Here is a 16,766-nt window from a genome sequence, read left to right on the forward strand (position 1 = left end):
GATCCGGCCTGCCTGAAGATTTTATGCCAAGAGAAAACAGTTGGAGTTTCCTTGAGTAGAAAGACTGCCGTACAGAACTGGACAACAACTCATGACTTCACGCTAAGACACATAAAGAACAGATGCTACGCAAAGATGAACATGAACCTGCCAAATTTGATATGTTGTATTTGTTTGCATTGTTTTAATTTACAATTTATGCATCATCCCAACTTTCAGAGAGATGGGCTTGTGGCTTGTAGTCCAATTTAATTCTCAAATTTTCATTTTTATACCAAAAAATATGTGTGCTCATTGCTAACTACTGTTTCTCATCATCACCTCTCAGTGGCATGAAATAGATTAATGGCCTGCATTTGCAGTGATCCTATTAAAGCCAAGAACACAATACGACAAAAACAGGTTATTTTTGGATCAACACACACACACACACACACACACACACACACACACACACACACACACACACATACACACACACACACACACACACACACACACACACACACACACACACACACACACACACACACACACACACACACACACACACACACACACACTTCCACTCCTCATTGACGAGATTGTTCTGTTCTGAGATTGTTTTTTGTTTGTTTGTTTGTTTTTTTTAATGTCCTTTTGTTTATGCTTTTGTTATAATTGTTGTGATTACTTTGGTTTTTCCTCTGTTGTTGTTCAGGTTGGTTTAATCTCATGGCAGTTGGAAAATATTTAGATCACTGTGATTACTGTATTATTAAAAAGAAGAGAAAAAAATGTATAGAGCACTAACAAGGGTATTGTTTGTATCTCCCCAAAGTCTTTCTCTGTCTTTCCTCTCCTATCCTCTCCTCTATCCTTTCACCCCAACCGGTCCGGAGAATGCCACCACCTCTGAGTCTGGTTTCTGCAAAGGTTTCTCCCTGTTTTTCCTTTCCACAGTCCATGTCCATGTATTTAAAAATGTCTTTCTTTCAATAAAAACAAAAACAAAACAAACAAAAAAAACAGGTTATTTTTTTGGTGAGTGAGTCTCATCAGTTTGACCTGAGTTACTTTCACATTCTTTGGTGGTTGTTAGACCAATATTGGTGAAATGCCAAAAGGTGCTATTGCTCTGAAAAAAAAGGTCTAATGCCTAATACTGGAATGTGAGACACTGAGGACCTGGTGCAGACCTGGGGAAATGCCCATTACATTTATTTATAAAGTTAGCGTGAATGTTTTGTCAATCCTCTGTATGATAAGCTATTACTTCCTTATGATTGAGCTGGCCATGCGTCGGTAGGTAAAGCATCTTACCTTTTAATCTCAACGTTTCCAGTTTGTTATACATGTCTCTGCATTAAAGTGTCCTTTGGAAATTTTCTTCGCCTCAAATTGCTCTAATGTTGTGTGAGGACCTCAAATGGCAGCCCTTGTGTGTCCTGTAAATATGTAATTAATAAAGTGCTTTAGCCATTGATTTTGGCTCATTTTCAGTAGTTCACAGGTATGAAACAATGAACTCAGCAATGATACATTTTGGCAAGTTTAAAGTGGCAATAATGAGCCACTTTGAAAAAGTGAACATGATTAAATTATTACTATTATTATTACTATTAGTATTACTGTTGCGTACACACAATCCTTTACAAACAAATGTGAAAAAATCACTTTGTAGATACAACCTTAAGGAACACGGATTGAATCAAACACAAAAATCGAATCTTATTAATCATGGAACATGGAAGTTTCTCCGACTACGAATGCACCTGTATAAGTGCTGCAAGCTATATAGTCATGCACAGCATGAAAGCTGCCTGGCCTTGACTCACCTTTTCTTACAAACTTTATAAATCCTATATGTTCAGTCAGCCATTGATCTTCAGCCAAAAGAGTGCAGATCTGAATTAAGTCTCAATTAAGGCCACAACCTGGAGAATTTTCAAATAACGGGGGTTGGGGGGGTGAGGGGTGAGGAGAGCTGTAGCCTTGGACTCATTCACCAGACCACAGGATTCATGTTTGATTGAAATCTGAAGCTTCGCTGAAGACAAAATGTGCTTCACAAGTGAAGTCGATTTATCATAATTAACATCATCTGTCACTAATTTATACCTGCTCTGCCTAACCAATAGTCACGAATGGTTGGATTCAATGCCAACAGATGGGAAATTACACTTTGGACAGATTGTCCGTCAATCACACGGCTAACACTGAGAGAAACACGATCACACACTCACACCGAGAGATAACTCAGGCGATCTTCACACAGCAGGTCTTGATGCTCAATTCCAATTTCTAGTTGAGATCTGATTTCTTTGCATGCATATTCACGCTACACTTTAAACACGACCACTATCAGACTGCAGTGTGAACGTTATCCGATCCAAGAGTGACCCGCATGCGCAGAAGGAGGCCTGACACCTCAACGAGCAAGCTGTTTCCTGAAGTAAATCTAGATGTTACGTCGGTCAGCGTGTGCATTTCCATTTTCAAGTGGTTATGCAGTAGGAGTGAACAAAGAAAAAAGAAAGCACAGCTTTTAACATTTTGACAGTGGCACCAATTCAATGGCATGGGGGCAGTTGCATACAAGCAAAATCAAGACTTTTTCTATTGAAAAATGAAATAGAAAAAAAACTGCCCCTCAGGGAAAACAGCGGTATGGAACCCCTAAAAGGATGTATTCTGTGTTCTCGGGTGAGTTTGATTTCAGAGTGGCTTATTCATGTGTTCGGTCACCTAGCTTATTCCACGTGTTCCGTTACTATAAAAGAGGAGTCTGCATGGAATCTCTCAGGCTAATTGTAATTTTCTCCAGTTTGAGAGGAAATAACACATCTTTGATCCATTGTGACACTGTGGGTGGGGCAGCATTCTCCCACTTCAAAAGGATCAGGCGTCGTGCCAACTCAGTGGAAAAAGCAAGAAGCTTTTCACCCCCAGCAGGTAATGTTAAACCCTCAGCATTGACCCCAAAAAGAAACATGAGTGGGTAAAGGTATTCTCATCCCAAATATACAGAAAAAAATGCTTCTCATATATCTAAGACCAGAGCATGCGGAATTGAATTGGCAATATAGTTCATTTCTGTATTTTTGCAAAGAAGATCACATTTGTAATGTTGAACAAAATGTCTTAATATTTGCGATTTTAGGTGGGATTATGTGTTTATGTTCCTAATGTTCATGTAGAAGAAGAAAGGTAGGGCAAAGGGAAGTATACGATATACTTGCACCTTTTCTTAAATCGGTTTGTAAAATAGTCAAACCCACCAGTCTGCAGCCACTCAGTTTGTTTTTGTTTTTATAATTCTCCATTTTCTTCATGAATTTTTATTCTGTTTGTGCTTCAGATCTGACAATCAGGCCTTGTTGGTGCTGCAATCAGGTTGTGATTGGAGAAAAGTGGATGGCTCCTCAGTTTTGTCACACATTGCCAGCTGAGATTTAGAGTGAGAAAATGGGTATTCGCGGCTTTCCTACCGGAGCGATCAATCCATTCGTGGGCAGAGCTCACGAAGTGAGTCAATAACGAAAGTTCATCATTCAGCACATTCGCCGAGACATCCTGCTGGGAACAGCATCCTGTTGTGATGATAAGTGTTGACAACGGTCATCTGTCACTGAGACATTTTGTGGCATTAGCTTCAAATACAGTCTGTTAAAATAAAAAAAATAAAATAAAACACTACAATTTCAAATTAGTAGTGTCACAATAAGAGAGGATAAATGGAGTGGTACAAAATGAATCAAATTGTCATTTTCTTTCATGCAGAAATTCTCAAACTCTCAACATTCAGTTTGAAGAGGCTGTGATCATTGTATGACTTTACTCCAAAGCTCTCAACTATTTCCAAGCTCACTTATGTATTTATGTTTTCTCTTATATTTCTCAAGCAGGCATGCTCTTTAGTCCTCTTTACAAAGCTGTTTTGGTCTTCAGGCTCCGCACAATTTTCATAGAGGACAGCATTCCATTGACGACAACAAACTTCACAGATTCCCTTCACAATGAGGTTTTCAAAGGTTTAATTTAGAACTTGTAACCAGACTCAAGTACTAATATGAAAGAAAACAAGTGCGTCCAGAGAAACTCCAAACTGTGCAGAGAAAGAACCTCAATGCTTTAACCAAAGATATTCTTGTTGTGAGGCAAGGGTGCGAACCACTACGCCACTGTACAGAGCATAACTTCACACCAACCGAAAGAGAAATATGATTAAGGCCCTGTTTACATGACAACGTTTTCAATTGAAAAGGGAAAACTTTTGTTGTGTTTCAGGAGCCATTGAAAATAGCTCTTTTTGAAAACGGCTCCCAAGGGAGAAATCTTTGACAATGCTCCAACTACGTCTTTGTGGAAACGGGGGAAACTGAACTTTTTGGAAATGCTGCTACTGTGCATGTATGCCACGGTGGTAGTAAATAGTTGTTTTGTACATGTGTGAGTAGATGAACAATAAAGACCACTGACACTTCCAGGATTAAATTTGACACAGCTCCCCGAGCAATGGCAAAGTTAGTTCAGCACCATGGACAGCTGCCAGAGCATGAACTGGATGTGCGAATTTGAACCAGTGACATGTAGTTCCCTCTTCAAAATCTCAATTTTTTTCACACACCTGATGTGCTGAAGACTCTACCTCAACCTCAAGGAGTTGAGGTAGATGGAGTTGCTTGAGGCAAGCAACTCCATGGAAACTGTTGCTCCCCACAGAGCAGGGAGCTGCAGTTTATATTCCCCTGCAACGCTGACAGTTGGAATATTGAATAATGGTTTTCAATAAATGGTTTTTAAACTAACTGGTGATTCTCACAAGTCCAATAATATTTGTGAGGACAATATGCTCAGGTTTACAATTTTCTACTCAGATGGTCAGTTTGCACCCAGATGGCTCATCTTACCCCACTGTCCCCTACGTAACCATTCCACCCCGTGCCCCTTGCCCATCACTAAATAGTCAACTGTCCTAAAATATTTGCTTGTTAGTCTCTTTTCCTGCACACCATTGGTTTCCTCGAGCCACCATGATGTTTGGTTCAACAAAGGAGCTCAGAACTTTTCTTTTTTTTCTGCTGTTGCTGGGCACAGCCACCGATTCTTTCTCTCTGTATCAGCGACTGGCTCCCGCTGCTGCAACGGACCATTATAACTTTGCAGTGGGCTGCACTTTCCTCAGTGGGTCTGAACAGCAAAGATTTACAACATCAATCACAGCTTTACTGAAAATCAAGGCTTATGTTTCTAATCTCACGAAAAAGGAATGACACATTTTTAGGGCTGAAGAAAAACATCACTTCAGTTGGGACTATTTAAACGCTTTCATGTTTTTCTTTAATTTTTGAAGATACAGGAGAGATTTTTATTTAGATTTATCTTAAGCCACCAAAAGTCGATCCATCACAAAACACAAAAACACAACCCAGACAGTCACTGGTGTATATGCACATCCAATTACAAATGATCTTGAATGGCCACCAATAAGCATGTCTTTGCATTGTGGGAAGAAGCAGTGAGAAAATGCAAACTCTAACAGAAGCCTGCAGGTCCAAACCAGGAACAGTTTTTGCAACAGAGCTAACCCCTGCATCACCGTGCCATTGCAAAATATGTTATTTAGCCATACCAAATAAAAGTCATTGAATTATTCATATATGCATTGTGCTGTTTGTGCATCTTTGTATGTGTTTATTGTATTTATCATTGTTTGGGATTGATAAAAAAGTTTCACAGCCTGTAGTATTTAATGTATGTACTCAGATCTGGAACTGATTGATCTCAATTCATCATTTAACGTTAAAAAGCTGTTGACAGAGCACTTCCTTTGCTTGGTTGTAGTGAAAAAGAAAGGGTTTGAAAAAAACATTTTCCAGTAAGAAAGTCCACAACAACTGGTACAAACCTTGCCTGGAGTTAAAGTATCCACTGATTCACCACAACAATAATACTGTCTGTGTATATATCATATAATTTTATAATATAATTTGTAATCAGTCTGGTTGAATGCTGGTGGCCAGATCCTTTTGTTTGTGCATCCGTGTATTTTTCTAAATCAATGACACATTGAGAGAAATACTAGAATATTAATGCAGTCTCATAAGTCATAATTAATGCAAATATTTGAAAAACAAAAACATTGTATTGCAGGATAGTAGTGATTAATAATGTCTGGGTACAATTTAGAGAGAAATACGTGCGCGTTTGACCAGCTTTATGTCATGCAAAGCTGTGACTTTACATTTAAATCCTTGAATAAAATATTTCAATGTTTCAAGTAAAAACTGATCGTTTTTTAGTTTTGAACAGTTTTGAACAGTTTTGAACAGATGATGAACTATAAAACTACTAAGTTCCAGGAGAAGATAGACTGGGAGTCACACCACTCTGGAGGAAACACTGTTGTCCACAGAGTGTTTTCAAAAACCTCCACCTTGGGAGTCGTTTTTTTTTTTTTTTTTTTAACTGTCATTTGAAGTGGCTCCCAAATATCCAAAATGTAATTGAAGTTTTCCATTTTCACTTGAACACATGTAAATTGAGTTTCAGAGAACAGCCACCACCAAGTATTCTGTTATAAAGGAAGACCACTGACTTCAGAGGAGTCGACTTCATAAAAGAGCGACAATAAAAAAAAAAAGCTATTTACACACAGGTGGCATTTAGAAACATATTTTAATTTGGTTATAGCAACAAAACCAATCTGCATTAACAACAGTTTAAAAGTCTAGTGAGTGGTGATGATGATGATAGTGAGTTACTTTTTTACTTCTATTCCCCTGTGAAGTCATGAAGTGACCAGTTTGCAGCCTGGCCATGTGTTTTTGTAGATACAATACATAAAGTGTCTGACAAAAGTCTTGAACTGAAATTTTCGAATAGCTATTTACTCAAAGTGAGCAAGGTGACACTGCTGCATGGTTTGGAGGTTGAGAGGGTTTGTGGCTGAACCTTTGCTATTCATGCTATGGGATGATAATATCTCGGGACCATATGTATATGCCTTCTGCAAAAGTCTCGTTTAGTTCATTTGTTTGATTTTTATATTATTTTAAACCACTTATATTTGACACTAGGTTGTGTTGTTCCTTTTTGCACCAGTTTTTGTATTGTTCATTTGTTCAGAAGTCAGGAAAATAACTTAAACGCATCTCCATCTGGTTTTTATGTTGCAATTCATTTTCCCACTTTGAACCCTTATCTTGCAAAAGGTGGAAGTTTTATATTTTTGTGTGCTGGTGAAGCAGCACTGAGCAGGGCCAGGGAGATTGTATCTCCATCTGATTTAGAAAAAGAAAAAAAAAAAAAAAAAAACTAAAAGCATTTTGTATCTGAAGCCACAGAAAGGTCTGGCTTTGGTGGGAGGTGTGTCTGATACTCACAGTAAACGTGTCAAAGTTTGCAGTCTGAAGGTGAAAAGTTTGTTCAATTCACTTGTTTTTACTGGTTTTAGTCAGTGAGTAGCGTCAACGAGAAAGTACGCTTCAGTCTGCTTTAATGCATTTTATGATTTTATTCTATGTTCCTTCAGATTTCTCCATCCATCCCCTATGCACTTTAATTAAGTTCAGGACCCCAGCTTATAAGGACGCCCTGGGAACATCTGCTATAAGAGTCATAGTTGCAGCTCACTGGGAGGCTGATCAATGTGGTGTTACGTTGAAGGTCAGATTTTTTATTCTGAATTAGCAGCCTCCGGATTTTTGTGTACATTCAGTAATACCAATAGTCAATTCAGATGGCATTTAGTCTTTTTAACAATAATGAACTAAATGTATCAGTTATTTTGTACCTCGAGTATGAATCGGAGCAGCATCCTGGTTTCGCCTTGGGTTGTGCAAAAGCAGCGGTGCCGGTGTTATCAGATCAAGACTTGTATGAATATTAATGTTTAATCACAGGAGAGATGAAAAGGACAAATGTCTGAATGTTGGTTTAAGAGTACCTCCAGATTGCAAACTCAGCCTGTGACTTAGAAATCTGCATTTGTGTGGAAACTCTCCTGTGGATTGTCCCTGCAGCATGAGGACACCTGCTGCAGTTAATACTACTGTGGACGTCTTCAGGATGCAACGGCTTCAGTGAATGACAACAAAACAAAGTTAATTTGAATGCATTGTTGGATGTTACACATGAACACCTTGCCTAACAAAGGCATTGCACTTTGCATACAAAAACATTCTCATTTCCAACTCCTTCGCTCTGATCATAAAAGTCCTTTTTCAGTTATATTTACACCTTTGCAAATAGATGTATTTGAGAATTTTTCCTTTATGAGATTTAATACAGAGTCTCAAAGTGCAGATTAATTTATCTGTTTTTATGTGAATGTTGCCTCGGCTTTGCATGTGTAATATGAGCTAACAATGGTTTTGATTCAAGAAAATATAGAATATGTTCTCTTGTGAAGGTTGGCCCTCATTTGTTTATAGAAAGAGCTTTTATGTAGCTCACATTTGATTTCATTTATATACGTCCAGTCTTCAATTAGTAATTTTCATGTTCATTAAAAGTTGTTTTTGTAGTTTCAAGCATCATGAATCATCACAATTAAGTTCAGTCTGGGCTTTTGCGACGAACAGATGGGCTTATTTGTATCTTCTGATCAATGTATTCTTAATTAAGTGATTCAGTGTGCATTTCTAAAACCCCAATTAAAGTACAAGCATCCGCGAGCCATGAGCTTTCTCATAATAATGCAGTTTTTGTCCCCTTCAAGCATGACGAGGACAATATAAACATTAAACAGGAAGAAAACTCACAAAATCAAGCTCAGATGTGGCGGAAAAACATCTTAACCAGTGTGAACAAGGGGAAGGTAATGAAACAGAAACCCTCAGTCAACAAATACTAATTGCAGCAAAAGCTTTATGAGACTAGAAAATCCTCATCTCAGAACCTTAGCAAAGAGAGATACACATACATAAAAGCGCTTTTTGTACACTGAATATATTGTATAAATTCTAAGTGTATTGCATAAGATCTCCCTGCAGTCTAATCCTGAAGCTACATACTTAAGAAAATGCTTAAGGCTGGCTTGAGCTGTCTTAAAATAGAAGCATTTGGAAACAGGAAAGATTTGATTTTAAAAAGCAGAAACAACACTCGCTTCCTCAGTTGAAATTCTAAGCTGATCCCATACTAACAAAGCCTGATAACTAAAGGCTTTCCCAAGAACTGCACTTTGAGAATTTTTAGAAACTATAAAGGTCTAAAAAGCAGAACTGCAATTTGGTGTTTTCTCACGTGTCAGAGGCTTGGAACTGTTGGTGGACATTTACAATGAGTTTATCAAAGAATGATAGACACCAAATTGGCTTAAGCAATCATGCTCCCTCAGTACAGGCCCCACAGGCCGACAAAATTATGGTACTTGTGAAACACTGAGTATTGCATGAGCTTCAGTATATGTCACTCTTTTTGCAAGTGCACAACTGTAGATATTTACAGAATTGACAGGAATGTTTTTTAAATGTTTACAAACCTTTAGTGTCTCACGCCCTTACTTTTGCTTTATGATCATAACACACACATTGAAAATGTTTAGCTCTTCAGAACAAACCAAATGTGAAAGCAAAGTAAGACAGAAGCCCTTTAAGCCATGTGGGAAACCCAAATTTCTTATGGCTCACTGTCTGAACCATCTCCGAAAATATGATCATCATCATAGTTCAAATTATTTGCCACAAAAAGCATGTCAAATTACGGAACGTTTGAACCAGAAAAAACAAAACTGTTTGTTGTGTCGGTCTGGAGTTACCAAGAAAGCTGAATGGAGTTATTTTCCCGTGAGTGTGACTCATTGAACACTTCACACTGCTTCATCCACTGACACCATTCAAATTATGGAAATAAATGCAGGCCGGTGAACCCTCGCCGTTTCCTTGACTACAAAAAGCGTCCAAACCACCCTGAGGTTTTAGCTCTCAGCGTCAATATAGTCACAAAGTCTTCTTCCATGCACATGCACTATACTTTCTACTGCAGAAATCAGTGTTCAATCTGTACGAAAGCAATTACATTTGTTCTTGTGAAGGTGGAAAGAACTACAGTGCAGGACATGCTGAATTGGCTCACACCCATAGATCGAAAATAATATTGGTGTTGCTGCACCCCCAACTGCCCATCCATCCATCCATCCATCCATCCATCCATCCATCTTCAGTACCAACTCACATAACTGACAAAGTGCAAACAGGACAGAAGGCTTTACAGTGAACAGATCATCCATGTATCATGAGGCTACTAACGCTCACTCACATGACGAGAAGTCTCGCACAAACAGAACAGGAACACGTCACCAAATCCCAGAATTAACATTTCTTACTTTTTGTTACTTCTGTTACACTCAGTTTTGGGGTTTCATACAGAAGTTTCACTAGATTTCAGTTCATCGTGAGCAATAAACAGTTGATAGAAGAAAAACGTTTTATTTGGAATATATTAGAAAAACAAACAGGATTGCAAATTTCCTTCACAAGTCATGATGTGACTGTTGAAATGTTGGCAGGCACAATAACGGTGATAGATTTCCAAGGGCCCAGGGGCAGCTGCTGCTTCATTTGTTGATAACGTTGCATATTTCCATGAGGGAATTTTGCCTAATTTAATCACCACATCCTGCAGCTGGCGCTTCTGGCGAAATGTAATTCTGCTACAGCGATGTATGATAGGCCTCGGGAGGAGGCAGAGTGCGCACAGGGTTCTGCAGAAGGGGCAAAAAGGGGTCAATTTGTTGAAAGGTGACTCATCTTTCTGCTCAATAGTTTACTTAAGTACTCTCCTTTGCTTGCTTCTAAAACGAATCTAAGTCAAGAATGATATGTTCAAACAAACATAAACAAAACTAAATATTGAACAAAAGAGTACAAATAATCACATTAAAGATTGAACCTGCGTTGATTAAACATTTAATGAACGCTGGCAGAGACTAAATTATGCAATTTCATGAAAAAAAATCTAAATAACAATATATGCGAATGTGGTTGGTCTAAACATGGAAATAGGTGTTAATTTGGTAAGATTTGTGGGATTTGTGGAAAAGTATGACATAAAACAACAAAGTACTCGTTTTATAATGTGACTTCCTCCATGTCCTTCGTTAAAGCAACTGTCAGTGCAACTGTTTGCTGCATTTAGTTGGAATATCACAAATACAAAAGTTGAATATTGACAATATATCACAGTCAGTTTTATATTCTCTCCTACATTGTATTACATATAAAAGCAATTTAAAAACATTTATTTGTAGTCACAAAAGCAAATGTTTTCTCATCATATTTAATGGATGATTTTGGACAATGGATGGAAATCAGAGTATCAGGAATCAAACGGGAAGAACATGTAAACTCAACACAGAGAAAGCCCGACACAGATTTGAACGTGGCATCTACTTTGAACACTGCACAGCTGCAGACCCGGTTAACCATCGATCAAGAGGCTCCAAACCCAAATTTCATCTCTTCATTGAAGAGCAAGTGCAGTTTCGACACTGACTACCATAATTTAACCAGGAAGGGGAGTGAGAGTCACACGAGAAAGAGAAAGTGTGAAATGGTCAGATGAGAATATGAATACAAAGTGGAGCAGTCCTTTCATCTTTTTTCCTTTCACACATTGATGTTCAGAACAGAAAAATGTGACAAGAAAACACATGAAATATTTTCCACCGAATGCTCATTTATACTCAATGTTAGAAATGCGTATGGACACATACCAAGCTTTACACCCATATGTTCGCCTGCTTCCGGGAGTCTTACAGATACAGACCACATGGGCAGTGTGGCCACTGAGTACAACTGAGATATTTGAAAGAAACCAACTCATCCTTGAGGGCGATCCATGTTGCATGGCACACTTCCCTGATAACGCCGTTGTAAAGCCAGACTTGGAACTTGTAGTTGAAGCTTGCTGTGTTACTGCTGGAGCCAGGAGGCTCAGCGAGACGTTCAATGTTCACTCACAAGCGTGCCATGTGATTTGCATGCCTGATCTGAAGCACGGCTACTCTGGTCATCAAATGCCTCGGGTACCTTCTGAAATAAACATTTTTCAAGATTAAAAAACAAAATAAGAAAACAGATTATCCAGTGTCATATCATTTCACAATCAATATGCCTGAATTGTGTTTATACATGCCAGTAGAAGAAATAAAAAAATTTTTTTTTAAAAAGGTAGAGGAAAAAATTATTAAACACCCAAATCCAAACCTATCCTTGAGAAAAACATCACACACGTGCACGCTCACACATACTGGGTTTAGTTTTACAAAAGTTTTTCATTTACACAGATACGTTTTGGAAATCATGTCCGAAATGGCTGAAAATGATGTAGTTATCATGTTGGGCCAATAGTGGGTGCTGTTGTTTGTTTCTGTAATAGAAAAACACACCGATGTGCACAGAGAACAATACGCTATAAACATCAACAATGGAGAGTACACAGACATTCGTATGAAATTTTAGTCAACAAAAGTTTTCAGTTGAGAATGACTCTTTCCTTTTTCTGCATACATAGAGTATAAATGAGAGGATTTTTTTTAATTGGTTACCAACAGCACCAAAACACTGGTTCTCGTCTTCAAAGCTTCCTGCTTCTCCTCAATGAGGTCATGCCAGCCTCCATCTGCTGCAGCCACTCTCGCAATAATAGGAGCATCTTATAACCCGACTTCAGATCATTACAGTTACCCTTTCCAGTTTTCCCACGATTGGAGCACATACATCTTCATCCCAGATAATACCGACACATAAAACAATGCTTATCACGACAGTGCAGATGTGTATTTAATGTTTGGAGCTGTTAGGGCTCGACGAACGTTTTAAACCTGAACAAGAGTGGGCACAAATCACAAATGATTTCTCACTCAAAAACCATTCCCACACATGTAACACGAATAGAAAAGTCAATTATCCCGCAATGAGGTTTTACTGTAAAATTGTGGCAGCTGCTTCAGTGCCGTGAATAAAGGTTAAGGCACACAAGCACGGCAACGATCAATGTTGTGTTTCGTGTGTCAGTTTCAATGCGGGGAGAAAAGTGACAAAGTGTACTTGAAAGGTTTTGGTTTAGCAAGACCAATTAGCTTCTTGAACCCACATTTGAAATCCAGAAAAATCAATCTTATTTTCTAAGTTTACAGAACTGTGGTTGATAAAAAAAAAATAAAAAAAAGCAACAGACCTGCAGGTTAAAGGAACATTGAGTGAAGTGTGTGTGGTTTTTAGCAAATCGTGCAGAATGGAGGATGTAATGGCTGTAGTTTGGTTGCAGTGCTCTCATCTCTTTAATTATAGACACAGAATGTTCTCATGTCACTGTGCTGTCTGCAGCCTGGAGATACAGCAAGACATACAGAACACAGACTGCAGATGATTGCAATGCACGTGAATGATAGGGAATCTCTCCACACCGTTAGCAGGCTATGGTTTCTCTGTGGCGGACTTGATTTTGCTACTGCTGGTCATAATGAATCAATAACACAGTTTGAAATGTTGCTCTTTTCTAGTGAAGTAACTGGCTCCCAATGGAAACAAAAGGATAATTGTGTGAAAGAAAGTGACTCGTTAGAAATGTTTAAAGTGCTTATCCGGGAATTTGGGAGCAAGTTTAAGAAGAAAAGAAGAAGTGTTAGCACTAGGATTTTTTTTAGATCATTTCACTAAAGTCCTCAGTTCAAAAAGTTGTCATGTATATAAGTTTGCACAATGTCTCACATGTAGCTGGTGTAGTAGTTTACATGTTCTATGGATGCATGTGTGATTTCGTTGAGGTAATCCTATGTTATGCATGTTAAGGTGATCGATGATTGTGTACCTCCGTGATGGGCTGGTGTCGTCTCCAAGCTTCAAATAACATGAAAAGATATCAAATAAGAATTCATTCAGATTAAGTCTGCAGAAGGTGGGATAGATGGAGTCATATTTAACTGCTTTGGTTGGCTTTACTCAGTCAAAAGATGATAATACCATCAACAGCCCTTCAGTTTTTCCTCTTCACTTTCTGCCTTTATGACTCTGCTTCACTCTCAAATCACCACATCTCTTAAAGTCAGTGTTTGAAACTGCTATGATTTCATTGATTTTGGTCATTCTGATATTTTTCTTCTACCTTGTCAGAGCTGCAGACCCTGTTTTAGGGGATATCAATAAATAACTGCTCAAGCTGACCAAACAGTTTCAAGAGCTGTTTTTTAAATCTGCTTTAAGCAGGTAAATTGTCTTTTTCATGATTTCTAAATGAGAGACTTTTTTCCCCCCTCAACAGTGCCTGTGTAAAATACAATTTATCCCACATACACAGTGGTTGTACTGTATGTACCTAAGATTTTACAAAATGTGGGGGACAAAAAGCAGAAATCTTTTGAAATGCAACTAAAAGGAAGGCCTGAAAGGAGCTTTTGCTTTCTGAAAAGGCACAGTGAATGGAACACATTTGACACAAGAGATGACGAGAAACGTTGTAATCACGACATAAAGTGCAGTAAAAGCTTTGACATAATGAGGGCAGGTGTGTGTGTGTGTGTGTGTGTGTGTGTGTGTGTGTGTGTGTGTGTGTGTGTGTGTGAGAGAGAGAGAGAGAGAGAGAGAGAGAGAGAGAGAGAGAGAGAGAGAGAGAGAGAGAGAGAGAGAGAAAAGGGGGGGGGGGCATTTGTTTCAATCAACATTAGCAGGGATGGCATCTCAGGTGGTGTTGAGGTGTGACGCATGATTTGCCCCAGAATGAGAAGCAGCGGCTGCTCCTTTACTGCAATAACAAAAACACACAATTTGTCTTCAACAGCAGCCGCATGCATTTCTTAAAATGTATTCACCATGCTATACACTTGTTATACTTAAATCCCCCCCCCCCCCTTCCACGATGCTCATTTCCATATAAATGGCCAATGTGTAAGTTTAAAGAATCATTTATGCTGTGACATTTTTCATTTACCATCCACTATGCTCTCTGATGCGTTCAAGGTACCCATGAGAAAATAGATTATGGCTGTCAAGTCCACTCTACATGCACTCAATTGTCCAAACTTTAAATGTCCAAGTAATAACACAGGGGCAAAAGTAAGTGGTGTGCTGACCTCTAGCGGTGAGGAATGCGAATAGCATCCAGAAACTGTGAAAGTGAAGAAAATTGAAAACGACACACATTCCTCACTCAACAGAAGTGGAGATACTGAAGGGAAATACTCTTAAAGCAAGATTAAAGTAAGAGGGCAGATTAAAGTTGTATATTTACAGTAAAAGTGAAGGTATATGTGTGTTTCTGAACTGTGGGAGGAAACCCAGGCCCAGGGAGAACATGAAAACTCCACAGCAAGGGTTAGTCTGGATTCAAACCCAGACCCTTCATATAAGGCAGGGGTGCTAACCACCATACAGCCCACCATTGATATTGTACTTGGCAGATAAATCATTAGTGAAGTTCATTTTCATTCAACTTGAATTAAAGGTTTGGGTCAGAAACTGAAATATTTTCTAGAAAAACTTATTTCCCAACCTTTTTCTTGCACAATAATTATTGCAATGCTCTATTCGTTTGCATGGATACACCAGCTTAATTATTAGTAATGACACATCATGACTCAACTTGAATCGTAGTATTGAGACAGAAAGTAAATCTTTTTTATGGATGGATTGTGTCCATGACCCTTTGAATTTCTTTCAAGTTTTTGATTTTGGTTGGATTTAAATTTTTTAACAGAAGCAAAATAGTTTGGGCGTTCAAGCATCATTCATAACTTGGTCACACTTAAATAGATCACCTGCTGCGACTTCAGTGTGACTGTTGATTTCTTCACTGTAACTCTGGCAGATTGAAGTCAGCAAGAAGGAAAATTAACAAATATTTGTGTGCAAATGTCCAAGAGACAAGTTTTTAGAAAAATCATTCAGAAAAATACGTAGCAAAAAGAACAAAGCTGGAAAGTCACACAAGTTTGAAGTATTTAATGTTAAGGACAATGAGGCTTTGATTCAATTCACCACTGAGAAATGAAAAATCCTTCTTCATTTCTTCTTCATGAACCTGAACCCCACACTCCTTCAACTCCCCCCCCCCCCATCCTCCCACATGCCTCCATACCGATTTCATCCTGGAAGGAGCATGAATGTACATCAATTACTGAGACGTTTTATCTGCTCTGCGTGTCCCGTCCTGTCCGCCTCTTCACCTCCAGGGACTGAAATCGATGAGGCAAAGTGGAGCCTTCAGCATTCTCAGCGTGCTGGACTCGATGGAGCTCACAAGATTAATGAGGAGGACCTCTGCTGAGCGGGCAGGGCTCCCTTCGTCAGGGTGTGACTGCACAGATCACAGTTCGTCCGGGGGTCCTCACAAGGTGGAGGGTTTCCCGCAATTTGGAGATTTTTGAATGTTTTCAAACCGTGTTGAGGAACCACACAGTAATATGCCTGCATCACAATGAGAATATCCTCAGTTTGATCAGCTTAGGGAACTTTCTGTGTGGAGTTAGGATGCACAGCACAATAATATACATTTGAGAGTATTTGATACTGTAAATTACCTGTAGCTATAGGCACAACAATGTTACTGTACATTTTGCCACTAACGACAGTCATAATATACATTGAATAATGTGACGATGTTCTACAACGAGTTAATGTAGACGTTTCACCAGCTAAACTCAAAACTCAACAGTAATCATTTGCATCAAAGAAGGAAAAAAATGGCTAGATATCCAGAAAAAAGGAAAATTAGCTGGGCGAAAACTTAATTTGGACCACTACAGCTCAAAACGATAGAAACAAAACACAATAATAATAATA

Source organism: Blennius ocellaris (assembly GCF_963422515.1).
Source record: "Blennius ocellaris genome assembly, chromosome: 6".
Taxonomy (NCBI): domain Eukaryota; kingdom Metazoa; phylum Chordata; class Actinopteri; order Blenniiformes; family Blenniidae; genus Blennius; species Blennius ocellaris.